The sequence below is a fragment of the Vombatus ursinus genome, unplaced genomic scaffold, assembly GCF_900497805.2.
Source record: "Vombatus ursinus unplaced genomic scaffold, bare-nosed wombat genome assembly UNPS02014841.1, whole genome shotgun sequence".
Lineage (NCBI taxonomy): Eukaryota > Metazoa > Chordata > Mammalia > Diprotodontia > Vombatidae > Vombatus > Vombatus ursinus.
The window spans coordinates 18,283,077-18,301,255 of NW_020954619.1; the positions used below are offsets into that span (position 1 = coordinate 18,283,077).

Here is an 18,179-nt window from a genome sequence, read left to right on the forward strand (position 1 = left end):
CACACACACACACACACACACACACACACACACACACACACACACACCCCCGCACCCACACCAGAGACTTATTTCCATTGATCCATTGATAGTCTCCCTTTTGCAAGTCTAACAGGCCTAGACTGAGCACGTATTAATATCTTGGTAGGAACAATTTTAATTAGCTATCAATTTGCATCATGTACACTGGGAGAATGGGAGTTTTAATAGGTATAGTGAAGAGAGGGTTAAAATAGGGGTTATTTTAGAGTATGAGTAAGGCAATATCTACCGGGGGCAGACTTACTTTGCAGTTTTCTCTAGAATTGTAGTGAGGCTAAGTTTGCCACTGAAAATTATTTCCAGTGCTACTTTAAGCACATACCTTATAGGTTATGATGCCTAGTAAAAAGAATTATAAGAATTCATCCCAAAAGAAAATCCAATTTTCAAACAGCTTCGTAAATTATGTGAACTCTCTCATCTAAAATACAGCCTACCAGATGGAACTCTGAGCATTTCTCTGTTATCTCAGATCTCCTGTTAACTAGCTCTATAGCCTGGGAAAAAAAAAATCACTTAATATCTCTGCGTCAGTTTCCTCAACTGGAAAATGAGGAGATTAGACATAATCTCAGGCCTGGAAGTCCCATACTCCAAGCTGAACTAGAGCACCCCCTACAATATCCCTGAAAAGTGGTCACTCAACCTCGACTTGAAAATCATGGGTGATAGGGAACCCAAGATAAGCTGAGGAAAACCCATTCCACTTCTGAATAGCTCCATTCGTTAGGAAGTTTTCCCTTACATTAAGTTTATTGTCTCTTTGAAACTTCTGCCCAGTGCTCCTAGTTCTGCCCAGAGACAGAGCAGAGAAAATCAAATACTTCTTGCACAATATTAAAATACTTGAAGACTGATTTCCTATTTACCCCCAATCCTCCCCACAGAAGCACTAGAGCCTACACATACACACATATGCACACACATGCATGCACACATATATGCACACACACTAAATATTCTCAAAGCTAAAAATCTATAGTTCTTCCAAACAATTCTCATAGAGCATATCTGCCAGGCATTTCATTACCCTAGTCTCCTTTCTTTGGACCTGCTTCAGTTTAGCAATGCTCCTCCTAAAGGAAAGCATCATTTTAGCATCCTCCCAGTTCTAAAATTGTTAAGTTTTTACACTCATGATTGTGGTATGGTTCAGGTTAAACAAAATGCGTTATACCCTGTATTGCATTTCTTTGTGCATTGGTATATTTTGATAGAATCACAAGCATTCAGTGCTGGAAGAGACCTCAATGCCCATATAGTTAAACCTATATCTGAACAAGAATCCTCTCTACAACAGACACAACAAGTAGCCACCTGCATTTTTCTTAGATACCTCAGGGGAATAGAAGGCATTGGCCAAGCCATTCTGAGGTCCTATTGGGAAGTGGCCTAAGTGTGTCTTTTCATTCCCCCACCTCTCTTTCTCTCTATCATCTATCTTTTCAATTCTAATAGGCTCAATGGGCTCCTTCATTCTCAATTATCAGGCAGTTAATGCTGATAAGATATCACCTACCTCAAAACTATTTCTATTTTGCTGTGGAACTATTAAAGGTTCAATGGAATACATTTCAAATGGGGAAATTTCAAGCCTTGAAAGGAAGGTAGTACAAAAGCTTTCTTCAAATTTTAAAAAATAATACCACATATCACTACTCCAATTCCTAAGGTTAGCCCTGCCTGGGTACATTTCGCACTATCAAATTAAAGACAGAAATATATTTCTCCACACATTATGAAATATGTGAAGCACTGTCCACACAGATACTTCAAACCAGGTTAGAAAACAGTGGAAGATGGTATGAAATATAAAAATTCAACCCCCACGTATGAACAAAAGAGCCCAAACTGTAAAAATAAATAATCTTCTCTCCTGGATATAAGATAGGTGGATTGATGGATAGATGGATAGAGAGATAGACAGACAGACAGATAGATAGATAGATAGATAGATAATACTTCAGTGTTTCATCTTCAAAAGAACTCTGCTTTCATCAGTTTGTATGCTTTAGCATATTTAATTCCTCCATGTATTGGAAGATTTTCTTCCTGGATTGCTGTGGTCAAATCTTCACCACCTGGTGTCCAACCTTCTGGTGATGAACTTCTCTGAACTTAATTCAACTATTTCTCAGATGCCAGACATACAATTTTTTGCCAAAACTATACTTGAAGCTCTTCCAACATAGTAGGACCTGCCAGACCTTGTGCTCTGTTAGCAAAGATCCCAAGGTCACCTCCATGTCACAATGAAGCATGAGGATTCTGCTTCAGTGGAATTATAAGTAAATAAGTAAAACAAAAGTAAATTCATGTATATGTTCCCCAAACTCCACTTAGATGTAGAATTCTTTAATAACACTTATATTTGCCATCTATCATCTCTGTTTGAATAGGTATTATATGATGTTAACGTAAATGCTCAAAATAGCTTTCTCTCCGGTAATTTGACACCTTGTTAATGTCCTAGAATAATATAATGTTCATTTAACAATGGAAGAACTTGACTCATGTTTGCAATGTCCTAAGGCACTGTTCAAAACTATAATCCCAGTTATTTTAATCCAATTTTAATTGGCAAAGGAAGAAGTGGGTTTCTCTTTAAGAGAAATACAGATCCATTATAGACATTTTAACAGACATCATTGTCCCTTTACAATTTGTAAATAAAAATGTGGATCAAAGGTCATTATTGTCCTCTGCATACCATCTGCGTCACCTGTAAGTACAAATTCATCTAGCACTAAAAAGCATTAAATGAAGTCATGGTCCATAATATTAAAAATATGGTTTATTCTTAAGGAGTCTGGATTGATTGATCAATTCCTCATGCAAGGAAATGGTAAAAAATGTAACACATTCTTAAGCTTTCAAAACAGCATTCACCAAAATACCACATAACATCCTAGCTAGAATTAAACATCAGAAGTTTGATATCTTTAAAAATTAACAGATGACAAATGCTACATGTAATAAAAGACTTGAAAAATACAGAGATGTTGCAGAATAAATCAAAACCAGATAGGACTAGAATAAGGCTGGAGAAGATAAGCTTAAATCCCAATAACTTGATTGAATTACAAAAAAAGCAATTATTTATCTACCTATGCTTAGTCTTCAGAGCATTAAATATAAAAGAATAATAGGATAGCTATTTCTTGCAGGACTATTCTTATCTGAATTCCATCTAAATAGATGAAAAGAATGAGATCAGGATAATAACCAACATCTAAATAGAACTGAGGGGGTAGGTTACAAGGTGTTTGACATACATTGTTCCATTCCATCCTCATAATATCTTTGTAAGGTAGCTATTATTCCATTGTCCTTTTGTAGATGAAGAAACTGAGGTTCAGAGAAGTTCAATGAATTGCCCAGGGTCACATGGCTAGTAAATAGCATGGGTGAGATTCACACTCAGGTGTTCTTGATTCAAAGTTGAGCCCCATCAATCCGCTATGCAACAGTGCCTTTTATCACTACTATAAAAGCTACTTCAAAGTATAAGGCATCTTTCAGATTTCTGTCCCCTCCCCCCAAGTTTTGCTTTAAAAACAACAACAAAATTTATTCCTTCTTCCAAACAGATTTTAGTTTATGACAGTTAAAATAAGTTTTAAAACAATTCTTCAAACAATATTTTATCTTGATGCTATTTCCCCCACTTTCATTTGTAGTAACATCCATGATTATCCTTCCAACTACTTACAGATTATTTCCCATACTCCATACATCCTTAATCATGGTTAATTTGATGCAGTTGAGTTGCATAAATATCTATTAGGCACCTGCTACTTGCAACTGATCCTACAAGATGCTACTTACACAAACTTCCAGAGTTTATGAGCTATTGGGGGAATAAGATGGATACCCAAATAATTCTAACGGAACTGGTAAGTGCCTAGAGGAGATCCAAATAAGATGTTATAAAGATTCAAGAAGGGATTCTGTAAGCACTAGGGAGCCACTGAAAGTTTTTAAGCAGGATATGAGGCTGTCATATCTGTGCATTGTAAAACTTATTTTGTCAGTTGTGTTAAGGATAGTCTGCAAAGGGAAGAACTGGAAGCAGGAAAAGCAGTCAGACATCCAACCAAATAGAGGCATAAGGGTGGTGATCCTAAAACTAGGGTGGTGATAATAAAAGAAGGAAAGAAGGTATAGATGTAAGTGAAATTCTTGTGTTAGAATCAACAGGACTTGACAATTGATTAAATGCAGGGCCTATGGGAGAGGGGACAGCCTAAGATGGTTCTTGGAGTCCTGTCTAAAAATAAGAAATACATTCCATGTTTCAGTGAATCAGTAAATTGACTTCCCATCTGCACCCAGGGCATGCAATTGGCCTCATAGATCAATAATTTATTAATCTGCAAAGGCAGCCTCACAAAAATGCTTAGATACAATAATGTTAATCGCTTAAACAATTGAGTGAGAGATTAAATGATGCTTAAGATGCCATTTTCAGATTTGAGAGCTTAAAACCGTGAATGTGGAAATGAAGCAAAATTTGGTTTTGCTGAAGCCTTTTTCTATCAAACTCTTCTTAAAAGAGAACAGTAGAAAAATATGAACCTCAGAAATAATATATATTTATTGATTAGGATTCCTCAAATATTTTAGCAGATAATAAGACGTTGGTTTCCTCTCTTCCAATAATACTGTCAATAGGTAGTAAAGGAATTTAAATCACCATTCTTCTATAATCACCCAACATTTACCATTACTAACCTGAGTAAGTGTTTGACAAACTAATTCCAGGCACTGTGTCAATGTACCAATATTGGGTAGATGCCAGGCAACAACATTTATTGGAAACAATAAAAACATGCAATGTTCTTTCCAAAGAGTAATGATAATAATTTACACATATAAACTCATTTGATAGCCACAAGAACCCAGTGCAGAAGGTATTATTTTTACCCCCTTTTAACAAGACAGGAAAATGAGACTGAGAGAGGTTAAGAGACCTACCCAGGGCCACACAGCTAGTTAGTGTCTACAGCAGGATTCAAATTCAGGTCTTTGTGACTCTAAAGTCTAGAGCTTTACCCACTTCACCACCTTCATTCTCAGCTGGGGGCAAACTCAGCCTGATTTGAGATAAGGCTGGGAATAGGCAACAGAGGTAAATAAAAGCAAATTTGGTGGATTTCACCCAAACCAAACCTGTTCCCTTAGGGTCCATGGAAATATGCCTGGGTTCACTTTGTAGATAATTTACAGCAAGAATATATATGTATATATAGGTAATTGGGCACTTATATGTCCAAATTAGTTCTACACAAGATAAACTCTGCTGACATTTGCCAACTTTTTAATATTTTTTAATTTATGGAATAAAACAAGCATTTCCATAACATAGTATAATAAAAGATGATTGCGCATGAAACTGCAAATCTCTTACATACAACTTGCTATTCCTTTTAAATATATAATAAAGTTATCATGTAAATTTCATTTTTTTCTTCCCCCCCCACCCCAGAGATGACTATACATACATATACATATATATGTAAAATTATTCTGTGCATACTTCTGTTCATCAATTCTTTCTCTGGATGTAGATAGCATCTTTCTTCATATATCCTTTATAGTTAATTTGGGTATTTCTAATAGACAAAATGACTTATTTGCTCAAAGTCATTCTTAAAACAATATTGCTGTTACTATATACAATGTTCTCTTGGTTCAGCTCATTTTGCTCTTCATTATTTCATGCAAGTCTTTCCATGTTTTTCTAAGATCATTGGGTTCATCATGTCTTATAGCACGGTCGTATTCCATCACAATCATATAGCACAACTTGTTCAGCCATTCCTCAATTGATGGGCATCCTGGCAATTTCCAGTTTAAAACAACCTTTAGATATCATTTTAAACCTATCAGTTTGCCAACTTTCCAATGGTCTGTAGAGCATCCTTCAGCTTCATAGTTACCATGAGTACATCCACATTCTGCATTGATGAAAACTCCTTGAATGTACCTGGTGAGTATTTGAATATGTACCAATCTTGACCAAAAAATGCCAATGTATGATCAAATCATTTAATGTCTCTCTTCTGTAACTTCACTAACTGTCAAATAGGCTTGTCATTTGAATGAACTGGTACAAAGTGAAGTGAGCCAAACAAAATGACTACAATAATGTAAACTAAAACAATACTAAAAATAAGCTACACTCTATAGTGATACATCATGGTCCTGGATTCAAGATGATGAAGTATGCTCCATTTGTTTAACTAAAAAACATATGCCAACAGCTATGGTCATTTTGTTGGTTTTGCTTAACTGTTTTTCTTTTTTATAAGGGAGAGTTCAATGAAAGGGGTAGGATATATTGGGAAAGACCTATCGTGAAAAGAAAGAGGCAACAATAAAACTTTTAAAAATTATAAATCTCTCCTCCCCCCTTGGATGATGCCCTAAAAGTAACAAAATTGTTGTAACTGAATGCTAAATACAACACTTTGTATCTGCCATAAGAGACTTGTTTGACCGATTGAAGACGCATAGGGAGAAAGCTCTCTAAGGAGACAGCTGAAAGAGAGAAGCTTTTAATTGGCAGCCAAGAGCTCTCAGAGCCAAGGACATATATGGAAACTAGTTTCATCATGTTCCTTGACCTCCAAGCCTTGCAGTGCTAGAGATTGCTGAATATTCTTTTGGCCAATCAGGATTCACATTTCTCTCCATGTATGTAGTATAGAGAACAGAACAGTCTTTAAGGGCACTGGTCAAGTGACTGTTACATTCAAAATACATTTTACTGTTTTTACATCACCTCAACTTCCAAATGCATCCTTCCCTCCTCTCAATCCCTCTCTCTCTCTCCCAGAAAGGTATCACTTATAAATGAAAAAAGGAGGAAAAAAGAGAAGCAAAACTAACAAAGATGTCCAAAAAAAGGTTTTCATTATATTCAGGATCCATATCCATCACTTTCAATTCTATAAAGAAATGGAAGGAGGTGCTTTTTCATAGCTCTTCTTTGGAGGCAAATATGGTAACTGTAAATGTGCAGTATTCATTTCTAATTGTTTTGTTTTTCTTTAGATTTAAATAGTGTATTTAGATAGATTTAAATAGTGACCACTGTGTATATTGTTTTCTTGATGTTGCACATTTTACTTTGCATCATTTCATATAACTCCTCAAGTTTTTATACATAAATTATATTCAGTTTCACATACTATAACTTTTAAAAATTATTCCCGAACCGTAATAGTAGACATTTACTTTGTTTCTCAGTTGTTCTATTATGAAAAGTTAAACAACTACAACAAATATGTTGATATATATGGGACCTTTGTTTTCTTTGCTAACCTCCTTGGGATACATGTCTAGGGGTAGAATCTCTGGCTGAAATCATCTGGATATTTTAGTCACTTTCTTTGATTAATTCCAAATTATTTTCCGGGCTGCTTAGACCAATTTGTACTTCCACCAATAGTGCATTTGTGTTTCTATCTTTCCACAATCTCACAACCCCTCCAATGTTTGCTATTCCCATTTTTTGTCATCTTTGTCAACCTGCTAAGTATGAGTTTAAATCTCAGTATGGTTTGAATCTGAATTATTATTTAGAACATTCTTTCATATGGTTGCTATCACTTTTCAATTGTTCTTTTGAGAACTGTTTGTTAATAATGTTTTGCCACTATTCTATTGGGGAACATCTTTTGGTCATATATTTTTACAACAATCTTACTTGTTTTAAAAAGTAGGCAAAAAGGAAAAACAAATCTCAAATAATTAAAATAAAATGGCTTTTTCTAGAATCAAAGAAAATTCTTTCCCTTTAAATCTGTATTATACAAAATGCAGAGACTTCATTTTAGCAAACATTTATTAAGCACCTCTACATATGCAGCAATGTTACTGCCATTGAGAATACATAGGCAACACAAAGTAGTCCCTGTCCTCAAGGAGCTTACATTCAACAATACATAAAATAGTAAACATAAAAGTAGAAACAAAGTAAATGCATAATAATTTTGGGGAAAGAGCACTAACAACTGGGAGGACTAGGAAATTTCTTATGTAGAAGGTTGTATGCAAGATGAGTCATGAAGTGACTCAGAGATTCCAAAACGTGAGAGGAAATTAGAGATGTGAGATATCCCAAAATAAATGGAAATAGAAGTTGGAACATATCATATGAAGAATATCAAGTAATAATAAGAATAATAATGATGATAATGACAATAATGAAGACAATAGCTGGCATCTCTCTATCTCAAAGCTATAAAATTATGCATACTCTTTGATCCAGTATTACCACTAGGTCTACATCACAAAGAGATCAAAGAAAAGGGGAAAAGACCTATTTGTTCAGAAATATCTATAGCAGCTCTTTTTGTGGTAGCAAAGACTTGAAAATTGAGAAGATGCGAATAAATTGGGGAATGGCTATACAAGTGGTGGTATAAGATTGTGACTAAATACTATTGTGTAATAAGAAATAATAGGCAGGATAGTTTCAGAAAAATCTGGGAAGACCTAGATGAACTGAAGCAAAGTAAACAGAACCAGAACACTGTACACAGTAACAGCAATATTGTAATGATGATCAATTGTGAAAGATTTAGCTACTCTGATCAAGACAATGATCTAATTCTAAGACAAATCCAAAGAATCCATGATAAAAAAAATGCTATACTCTTCCTAAGAGAGAACTGATGAACTCTGAATGCAGATCAAAGCATATTTGTTTTACTTTATCTTTCTTGTTTTTTTGTTTGTTTTTGTCTGTGTTTTCTTTTGCAACATGACTAACATGGAAACATGTTTTGTATGACTTTACATGTATAATCAATATTAAATTGCTTGCCCTTCTAAGGAGAAGGAAGGAGTAGAAGGGAGCAAGAAGATTTGGAACTCAAAATTTTAAGACAATGATTGCTAGATTTTGTACATGTAATTGGGAAACAATCAATGTAATACATATGTTTTAAATGGACAATGCCCAGAGTCAGATGGAGTAATTTCTTTGTAGAACAGTCAGGAGAGCAGTGTCATTGGATGGAAGAGTATGAATCAAGGAGGAAGGTATGAGAAAACTTTGAAAGATAGGAGACTAGGTTATGAAGAGCTTTGAATGGCAAATAGAGCATTTTGTATTTGCTCCTAAAGGCAGTAAGAAGCCACTGGAGTTTATGTGTGTGGAGGTGTGTGTGTGTGTGTGTGTGTGTGTGTGTGTATGTGTGTGTGTGTGTGTGTGTGTATGACATGATGAGACCCGTCTTTTAAGAAAATCACTTTAGTAGCTGAATGTATGGACTGGAGTGGGGAGAGACTTAAGGCAGACTTACACACCAGGAGGCTACTCCAATAATCAAGACGTGCAGTAATGAGAGCCTGCCCTAAAGTTGTGGCAGTGTCAGAGGAGAGAAGAGGAAACATTCAAGAGATGTTGCAAAGGTGAATTAGCCCTGGCAACAGATTGCATGTGGTGAGTGAGAGATAGTAAGGAATAGAAGATGTCTCCTAAGTTGTAAGCCCGAGAGACTGGGAGAATGGTGTTGCCCTCTAAAGTAATAGGGACGATGGAAAGGGGATTGGGTTTAGGGGAAATTTTAACAATATAAATGGAAAAAACAACCATCAAAAATAAACAAAACTGAATGTTGTTATATTATATAAACCAAACTTGCCTCAAAAGATGAGATAGGGAAATACACTGCTCCTTTGCAGAAGTGAAAGGTCCTTGGATGCAAAACACTGCATATGGCCTCTGATTTGTGTGTGTATATGTTATTTGGTTTTATGGATGTTTTCTTCCTTTTTTAAAAAAAATAAAACATAGCTTTCTGAAAGTGGAGAGACAGATATAGGGAAAAACTTAAGTGATACAAAAACAAAAGATAACAATAAAAATCTATTTAAAATATGTTCTTACTAAGTAATAATCCTTTCCCAAATTTCATTGTCAAAACCTCCATAAAACAACATGGATTTGGTAAAAAAAAAAATTATGAGTTTCTAATCCAGACAAAAAGATTGATATAGTACTAGGCCAAGCAGACAGGTTTGGAATTATTTCCCTTTTTCTGCTTTGGAAAATCCACCATGATAATTTTCACCACTGAGGAGTCCTTGGATTTTATTTCCACACTCCACCTGGAATCATTGCTATTTTCTGAAAATAGAGGGTCCTCTATTATAAGTAAATAGGAGTCTCAGTAACAAGAAAAGGAAAGGAAAAAGGCATTACTAAATGGTGAGAATTATCAATAATGACAAACGAATTTCCTTGGAGATTTCTCAACTGTTTTCCCTTCTTCCTGTAATCCCCCACCCATGCTTATTCTTAAGGGAATATGAAAACACAATCTGGGACTAGAAATTGTTGCTAGGCGTATGCTTGCTGTGCTAAATTGGAAAGCAGCTCCACTTTTCTAATATATAGCATGGATTATTTTTCTTCAAACAATCAACAACAACAAAAGATAAGATTAGGAGAAACACCTCCCTAACCCAACTCAGAGTCACAGAGGTTTGCCACTGTATGGTCTGAATAGCTATCTGGGTGATTTCCTAGGTAACAGAGAGAGTGAAGGAAAACTAACTGCCCATCAACTTTGGTAACTGCTTCAAATACATCTGAAGAGAATATTACTTTAGGATGTAACAGGCCAAACTGATTATTTACTTAACAAAACGAAGTCCTCTAGATTCTAATTCAAAAGATTGATCTCAATTCTAAACAAAGAAACAAACAAATAAGCTGGATCATTTCATAGAAACCTAGAATATAAAAACTATAAGGGATCTCAGAGGTTATCTAGCTGAAACACCAGGGCAGCTACATGGTACAGTGCACACAGCAACTGGTTTGGAATCAGGAACACTCATCTTCACAAATTCAAATCTGACCTCAGACACATACTAGCTGTTTGACCCTGGGCAAAGCACTTAAGCCTGTTTAACTCGGTTTCTTCACCTGTAAAATGAACCAGAGAAGGAAATGGTAAATCACTCCAGTGTCTTTGCCAAGAAAAGTCCAAATGGGGTCACAAAGAGTCAGACGTGATTGAAATGACTGAACAACAAAAAGTTGAAGCCCTTATTTTGTAGGGGTGTTATAGAAGAGGCCAATCGAGGCTAAGAAAGGTTTAAATGATTTGCCCAAAATCATTTAACTAGTAAGTTGATATCTAAATATTTCATGCACATATGTATTCATGCATGAATATATACACATCTGTATGTATGTATATTTATATGTATATATATAATATATTGTACATGTGTGCATATGTATCTGTGTGTATGTATGTATAGATAGATATAAAGATATAGATATGGATATCTGACTGAAACCCAAGACATTCCTTGGAATGTAAATATATTTTAGCTTATATATGGAAACATATATAATGCTAAATATATTATAAATATATGTAGCTCTCTCCTAAAAGACATGTCCTAGTATTACTTTGCAGTGAATGGAAGTCTGTAAAAACAAATAATTTGGAAAGATGTAAGAACTCTGATAAATCCAAAAGGCCTGAAGATGAAACATGTTATCTACTTCCACACAAAGAAGTCATTGACTGAGGTGGGGAATGAGATATAAATTTTCTGGGGAAGGAAAATGAGGGAATTTGTTCTGGTTAACTATGCATAGTTGAAGCAGTATAGTGGACAGAGCACCAAACCTGCAGTAAGGAAGATCTGAGTCCAAATCTAGTCTCAGACACTTATTAGCTATGTGACCCTGAGCAAGTCACTTAATCTCTGTCTGCTTCAGTTTTCCCATCGGAAAATGGGAATATTAATTGCACCTACTTCCCAGGGTTCTTTTGGGGATAAAAAGAGTTAATATTTGTAAAATACTTTGAAAACATTAAGGCTAAAGATAAATACTAGTTATTGTTAATATTATTATTTGTTATAAGGAATTTGTTTTATTTTTTCAATGGGGAGGTAGTGAGAGGGAAAAAAAGGAGATTAATTTTAAATGATATTTAATTTAAAAAAAAAAAAGGCAAACCAGAGTTTAAATCCAACATCTGCCTAAGACTCTCCTTATGTTGTTCTATGCCTGGGAGAGGGGCAGAGTTGTTAAGACCTTGAGGCTTTTTATTTCTTCTGGTTTCCAGCTTTTTAAAAAATAAAATACACCAGATTCTAGGCTATCTTCAAGGTGAGGTCCATGAGGGAGAAAAACACTCTTGAAAGAAGCCAACATGTAGAGGAGCAGGCACCCATAATTCAGCTTGGTTCGTCTCAACTCAACAGAAGAAGAGGTTTCAAGCTCTGACTCTTCACAACTCTGACTCTTATGGAGGAGAATGGACAAGGAATAATTATCTTCTTCACCAATGAGGAGAGTCATATACAAATGTCAGGCTTGTACCTGGGATACAAGGTTATAGAGACCAAAGGAAGTAGACCCAAGGAAACAGTATATTCAAATGCCTGCCACAATAAATGGAAAGAACAATAACAAAAATAAGAATCCTAATTTCTGCATAATTGTAATGACCAAGGTTTACCCTGGGGAAAGAAAAAAAATAGTCTTCTTCCATTTCTTACAGAGGTGGTGGAAAACTAGTATCCAATACTGGATATGCTGTTAGTCTTGGTTTCTGTGTTGGTTAGTTCTGATCAACTGTTTTTTTTTTCTAATTCTCTTGTTCTCTTATTCTTGAGAAGGGGTAAACATAAAAGTGATGGAAAAACAAAAGATATCAATAAAAATATAAAAGAAAAAAACAAAAGAAAAATTATTCTCTAATGTATTTTCTGCACTCTAATTATAGAAAACAATTCAGATATACTTTAACAAATATATCCCTTACAAATTTCTAATGAATTGATTTTTTAAATTAAATAATATGTTAACTTCATGAAAAGAACATTTAAAGGCATCTTTTTGAAAAGTTTTTAAATTTGGATTTAACATGTGAGTTTCACAAGATTTCTTAAAAATAAATTACACAGGCATAATAAATAACCAGCTTCTTTGCTTTAAGGTTTTTACCACATACAGTTAAGTGCTTCTGTAAGACATCTAACTGCACATTGAAATTCATTTATCAAAAGGAAAAGGGGGCTTGTTTTGTTGAATAAATATAGAAACAATGAGATTGCTGATGAACAGTCAGGATGAAACAATCATGTATTGGCAAGAAAATGAACAAGGGAACCACCTAGCAGTTCCAATTTATCTCTAACATCTATAATTCAAACAAAGGAATACTACATTATCTCAATACCAAGTAACTGGGAATTCTCTACTTAAAAAGGCAAGTAAAATTTTCATTTAACAGAAAGTAGAATTTTCTGTGGTATAGGAAATCAATCTCCTAATTCCTCCAATTCACTTTATCAAACTCTTCTTAGTATCAAAAATTACGTTCTAAGTACCAACTTCATAGTATGGCAAATACCCATTTTTATGTTCCCCACAAGACTAGAAATATCCTAATATAAAACAATCTACCTAACTGAAGTATACTTTTAAAATTCAAGTATATTAGCAGTTGTACATTCAGAATGGCAGCCAAAGTATTATTAAATAGTTCCAAAATTGTTACAATATTCTGTAAGGATATTTTCATTACAATTTATTGTTATGAAGCCTATCGGTGGTGAAATAAAGATAACTGAATACATTTACAAATTAAAGACCAAAATTAATCATAACTAGCAATTCTAATTCATCAATTCCTTTTTAAGATGATTTTTTTCCTAAGGTACATATTTATATCTAAAATTCTGCCATAGACCTAGTTTCAGCAGAAAACTAAAATCATTCCCTCTATAAAAACTTGGGAATGGTTCCAATACTAGTTATCAAAAGTGTTTCTATGTCTTTAGGCTGTGTCTACATAAAAGTAATAGCGAATACACTAAATAATCTATCACAAATGATAGCTTCTTAACAGTCACATTGACAGGTACAATTTTCCTCAGGGATTTTTCCTCTGAAAAACTTAATGGAATTTTAAAAATCTGTTTTCCCTTTAGCTCTTGTAGAAAACTCCATAATATTTTCTTCACTGTTAAATTTTTTTCTATTAAATTCATTGTGTCATGCTCAATCCATTATGGAAAAAGAAGACTGTACCAATGAAACAAAGTAGGAAATTTGAAAATGTGGGAATTCCTTTTGTGTATGGGTGGACCTACATGGCCACTGTGGTCCCATGTAAATCTCTAGTTACAGAATTCTGTGACCCACTTTTTGGAGTGAATTTCATCCCTAATAATCTTAATGCAATAGAAAAACTCAACCTCTAGATAATAAAGGTTTGGTAAATAGAGAAAAACAATGCTATGATGTGCCATTTTTTTTTGTGATTCTTATTCCTTACAGCTCACATTTATGTAGCACTTTAAGGTTTATGAAGCATGTTCCTTAAATCCCAAAGTATAGGGTACAATGGATTGAAGGAGTACTAAATTTAGAGTCACAAGATCTCAGTTTAAATCCTGGTCACATACCACTTTTGTGACACCAAAATGTCACAACCAGAGGGAGAGGAGGAATAAGTCTCATTTTCCTCATCTTCATGTAAAGAACTGTCCCTTTAATAGGATATGCTTCCATATAAAGAAGTTTAGTGCTGAAAGGGGCAGAAAAATTACTTTTTTCACAAAAAAAAAGAGTTAAATCAAGCATTCAAGATATTGCCTCTTTCAAAGATGAACAATTTGATGCCTGAAAGGAGGAAAATAAATTAAATTTTATTAAAAACTACTAAATTGTGTCTGCAAAGAAATACAGTTGTCAGATGGGATTTGAGCACTTTGGTACAGAAAATGAACAGCGGCATAAGTATAAAAGTTTAAATCACCTTGTAAAGGATGTAAGGCAATGCTTAGTTTATATGTGAACAGTTCAATAGCTAAAAGAACTTTTATTTATTAAAACTGATCAAATTTGATTATAGAGAAACAGTTTTAAGAACACAGAATATAATGTAGGACCATTTTGAGAATTAAGAAATATAAGGTACTGTGAATCTTAAATCATTTTACATATAACTTTTAAGGCTTAAGAGGGTAAAAAAGGAAAAATAAAAATCACATAACTTTGAAAATTTAAAGAATAACTAAATAATGACTATTGACTTCATCAGGGAAAATGGGTGGTTGTTACCTCATAAGTGTTAGGTTAGTTACTGAGATCTGAAGACTCTGATTTACACCACTTAAAGGGGCTGTAGGGGGTAAGGCTGGAGTACTCAGGAAAGGGCAGCAGAGGAAATCAGTCAGAGCTATTTGAAGAAACCAGCAGCAGAAGCAGTCAGTTAACAGTAAGGCTTTGGCTGCTGGTTCCTGATTGGCTAGAAAAAAAAAGAAAGAAAGAAGAAAGACTGGTGTTTCAGTTATTTCCCTTCTGTGTTAGTAAACTTAAGAGAGGTGAAGATTCTCAAAAGCATCTAATGCTCTCTGCTACCCCTCACTGTTTTGAGAGAGAAAAGTAGAATGATAGAAGATAGCTTTGCAGATGCTTTGCTGCATATGAAGAGTTACTTTTATCTAACTGAATAATTCAGAATCTTAGTGAGTAAAGACCTGTGGATAGGCTGGTTTGCCTTACCCATATATTCAACGTGAGCTGTTCTGCTGTGACCTCTGCTCGAGATGAATGACATACCATCCTGAATAGGGGCTGGTCTGGTCTGTAGTGCCCAAAGATAGCCAACCTGATGAGTTTTCCAATTCTCTAGCTGAAAATGAACTGCTAGCTAATTCAATAATGTAACCCTTTTCCAATGTCTATTTTAAGGGTAACTGTAAGTTGGATGAACTTGTAAATCCAATGTTAGTTTGAGAAGAAAAGAGGATTTACCTAGCTGGAGAATCAGTTAGCAGAGAAATCAACTTCATGTGTCACTGAAATTCCTGAATGAATGAATGAATGAATGAATGAATGAATGAATGAATGACATCTAAGCTTACAGCGTGCAGAGTTATGTTACTCCAAGCACATTGGCTTTCCTCTTTGGCATACTTCTCTGCTTGGTTTCTATAAGTATGTTCTAATTCTTCCCCCCAAAAAATACTGAATGCATTATGTGTGACTTGTAATGTACTTATGGATGGGCTTGGTTTATTTGTGGCTTGTAATGTTTTTTAGGGGTAGGCTTGCCTCAGGCCAGCATCCTGTTAACTCAAGTTTGGTGTTGGAATGAAATGAAGCACTCATATGTTATTCAATCATTAACAAAAGGTTTATTCAGCCATAGCATAGAAAGGATATTCAACATTGATACTGTGTACTAAGCTTGGGTAGATGTAGTCCCCTAGTCTCCATGTGGTCAACAGGGCAGGGTGTAACTACTCAAGTGGTTTTGGGATATCTAACAAGTCCAAAGAGACTCAACTCCACACTGGGTTTTATGCCCTTAGGTGACCAGAAAGCCACATCAATAAGACCAGGAAACTGTGTTAAGAAGGTACAACTTTAGCCTTAGCCCTCTGGGCCAATCAAGTCCCAAGGGAAGTTATGGTACCTTTTAGGAAAAAACTAGCCTTATTTTCAGAAGTATGTGTGTATATATATGTATGAAGGTATATACACACATATATGTATATAAGTATATGTACTCATATATGTATGTGTATAACTGTATATTAGTATAATCTCTTCCCTTCATAATCCTATATTTTTATTTTATGGACTTAAAAAGATTATTCTGAGAAGAGGTCTATAGTCTTCTACTACTACTTCTTATATAGAGTTCTACTACAAAGGGTGATGACACTCTATATGCTCATATTACAGGTAAAATGAGAGAGTTGGATCAAATGACATCTGAGATGCCTTCAAACTCTCTATTTATACGATCCTTTGATAAGCATTTAGTGTTCAGTATTGTTATTATCCCCAGTTCTTAATTAAGGGAATAGGCCCAGAAAATTTAAGTCGTATTTTTAGGTTCACTCACCTAAGAAATGTAAGACCAAGGATTAGTTCCACATCTCCTGGTTTCACATATAGGTAAAACAATCCTAAGAAAGTACAATTTTGCTATATGATAATATTATTTTTTTCTGAGTAGGTTATTTGAACAACATTAAGAGAACCAAAAGTATAGAATACAATAACATAAATGAAAATAACATTTACAAACATCAGAATTAAGATGAAATGTTAAAAAAAAATACTGGCTCTAGAAGACCAAAGATGATATACATACATACATACTCAATGTAGATAAATGGTAGATTACAAGTGTCAAATGCTATATATGCTGGCAGATGCAATTATTGGAACAATCTGTTTGCCTTAACTGTTTTTCTTTGTTATGTGGTAGGGTTCTGTGTGAGAAGGATTATTGAGAAGTTACCCTGGTAGCACTAGAGGCTTACACTGATGCCTTGAAGAAAATAAATCATTTTTACCTCTTCTAACTCTAATCCCCAAATAATACAAACTATACAAGTAAATGTTTTGTTTGCCTGAATGGATGAGAGATCTAATATCTTTTGGCCAAACATCATTGAAGAGGCTAAACAGACATGAAAATATAGCATTTTATTGAAAAAACAGAGATTTTTCTTTCACTTAACTTTCAAATATTATTTCTGTCCTCATCAATGAGTGTCAGGAAAATTAAGACTGGTTTAAAGAAAAAGGGAAGAGGAGGGAATAAGCATTAATACAGCATTGTGCCAGGCATGGTACTAAGCCCTTTACAAATGTTATCTCACTTGATCCTCACAACAACCCTGAGAGGTACATGCTGTTATTATCTCCATTTTATAGCTGAAGAAAATGATTCAAAGAGAGGTTAAGTGATTTACCCAGGGTCACACAACTATTAAGTGTCTGAAGCTCATTTTGAATTCAGGTCTTCCTGACTCCAGGTCCTGTATTCTATGCTATCTAAGAGATGAGATTTAAACCTAGGTTTTCTGGATTCCAATACTATGCCATGATGCCTTTCTTATTGAAATTTAAGAGGGATTTTATCTTTATCTTACCATATAAATCTGAAAATACTGATTTTTTTTTTACAAAACACAGAATAAACATATTACAAGAGTAATTTTATTTTATGAGTATTTTAAAACATATTTAATGCTTTAATGAAAATTTTTGGAATTTTTATTTATTTTACTTTTTATTTATGGAATAAAACAAGCATTTCCATAACATGTATAATAAT

General features: G+C 34.4%; 1 protein-coding gene across 2 annotated transcripts in view; it reads right to left on the reverse strand.

Moving 5' to 3' along the window:
• PLCB1 (phospholipase C beta 1) overlaps positions 1–18,179 on the reverse strand; it is an 840,557-nt gene that overhangs the window by 786,435 nt on the left and 35,943 nt on the right. The window lies entirely within an intron of this gene.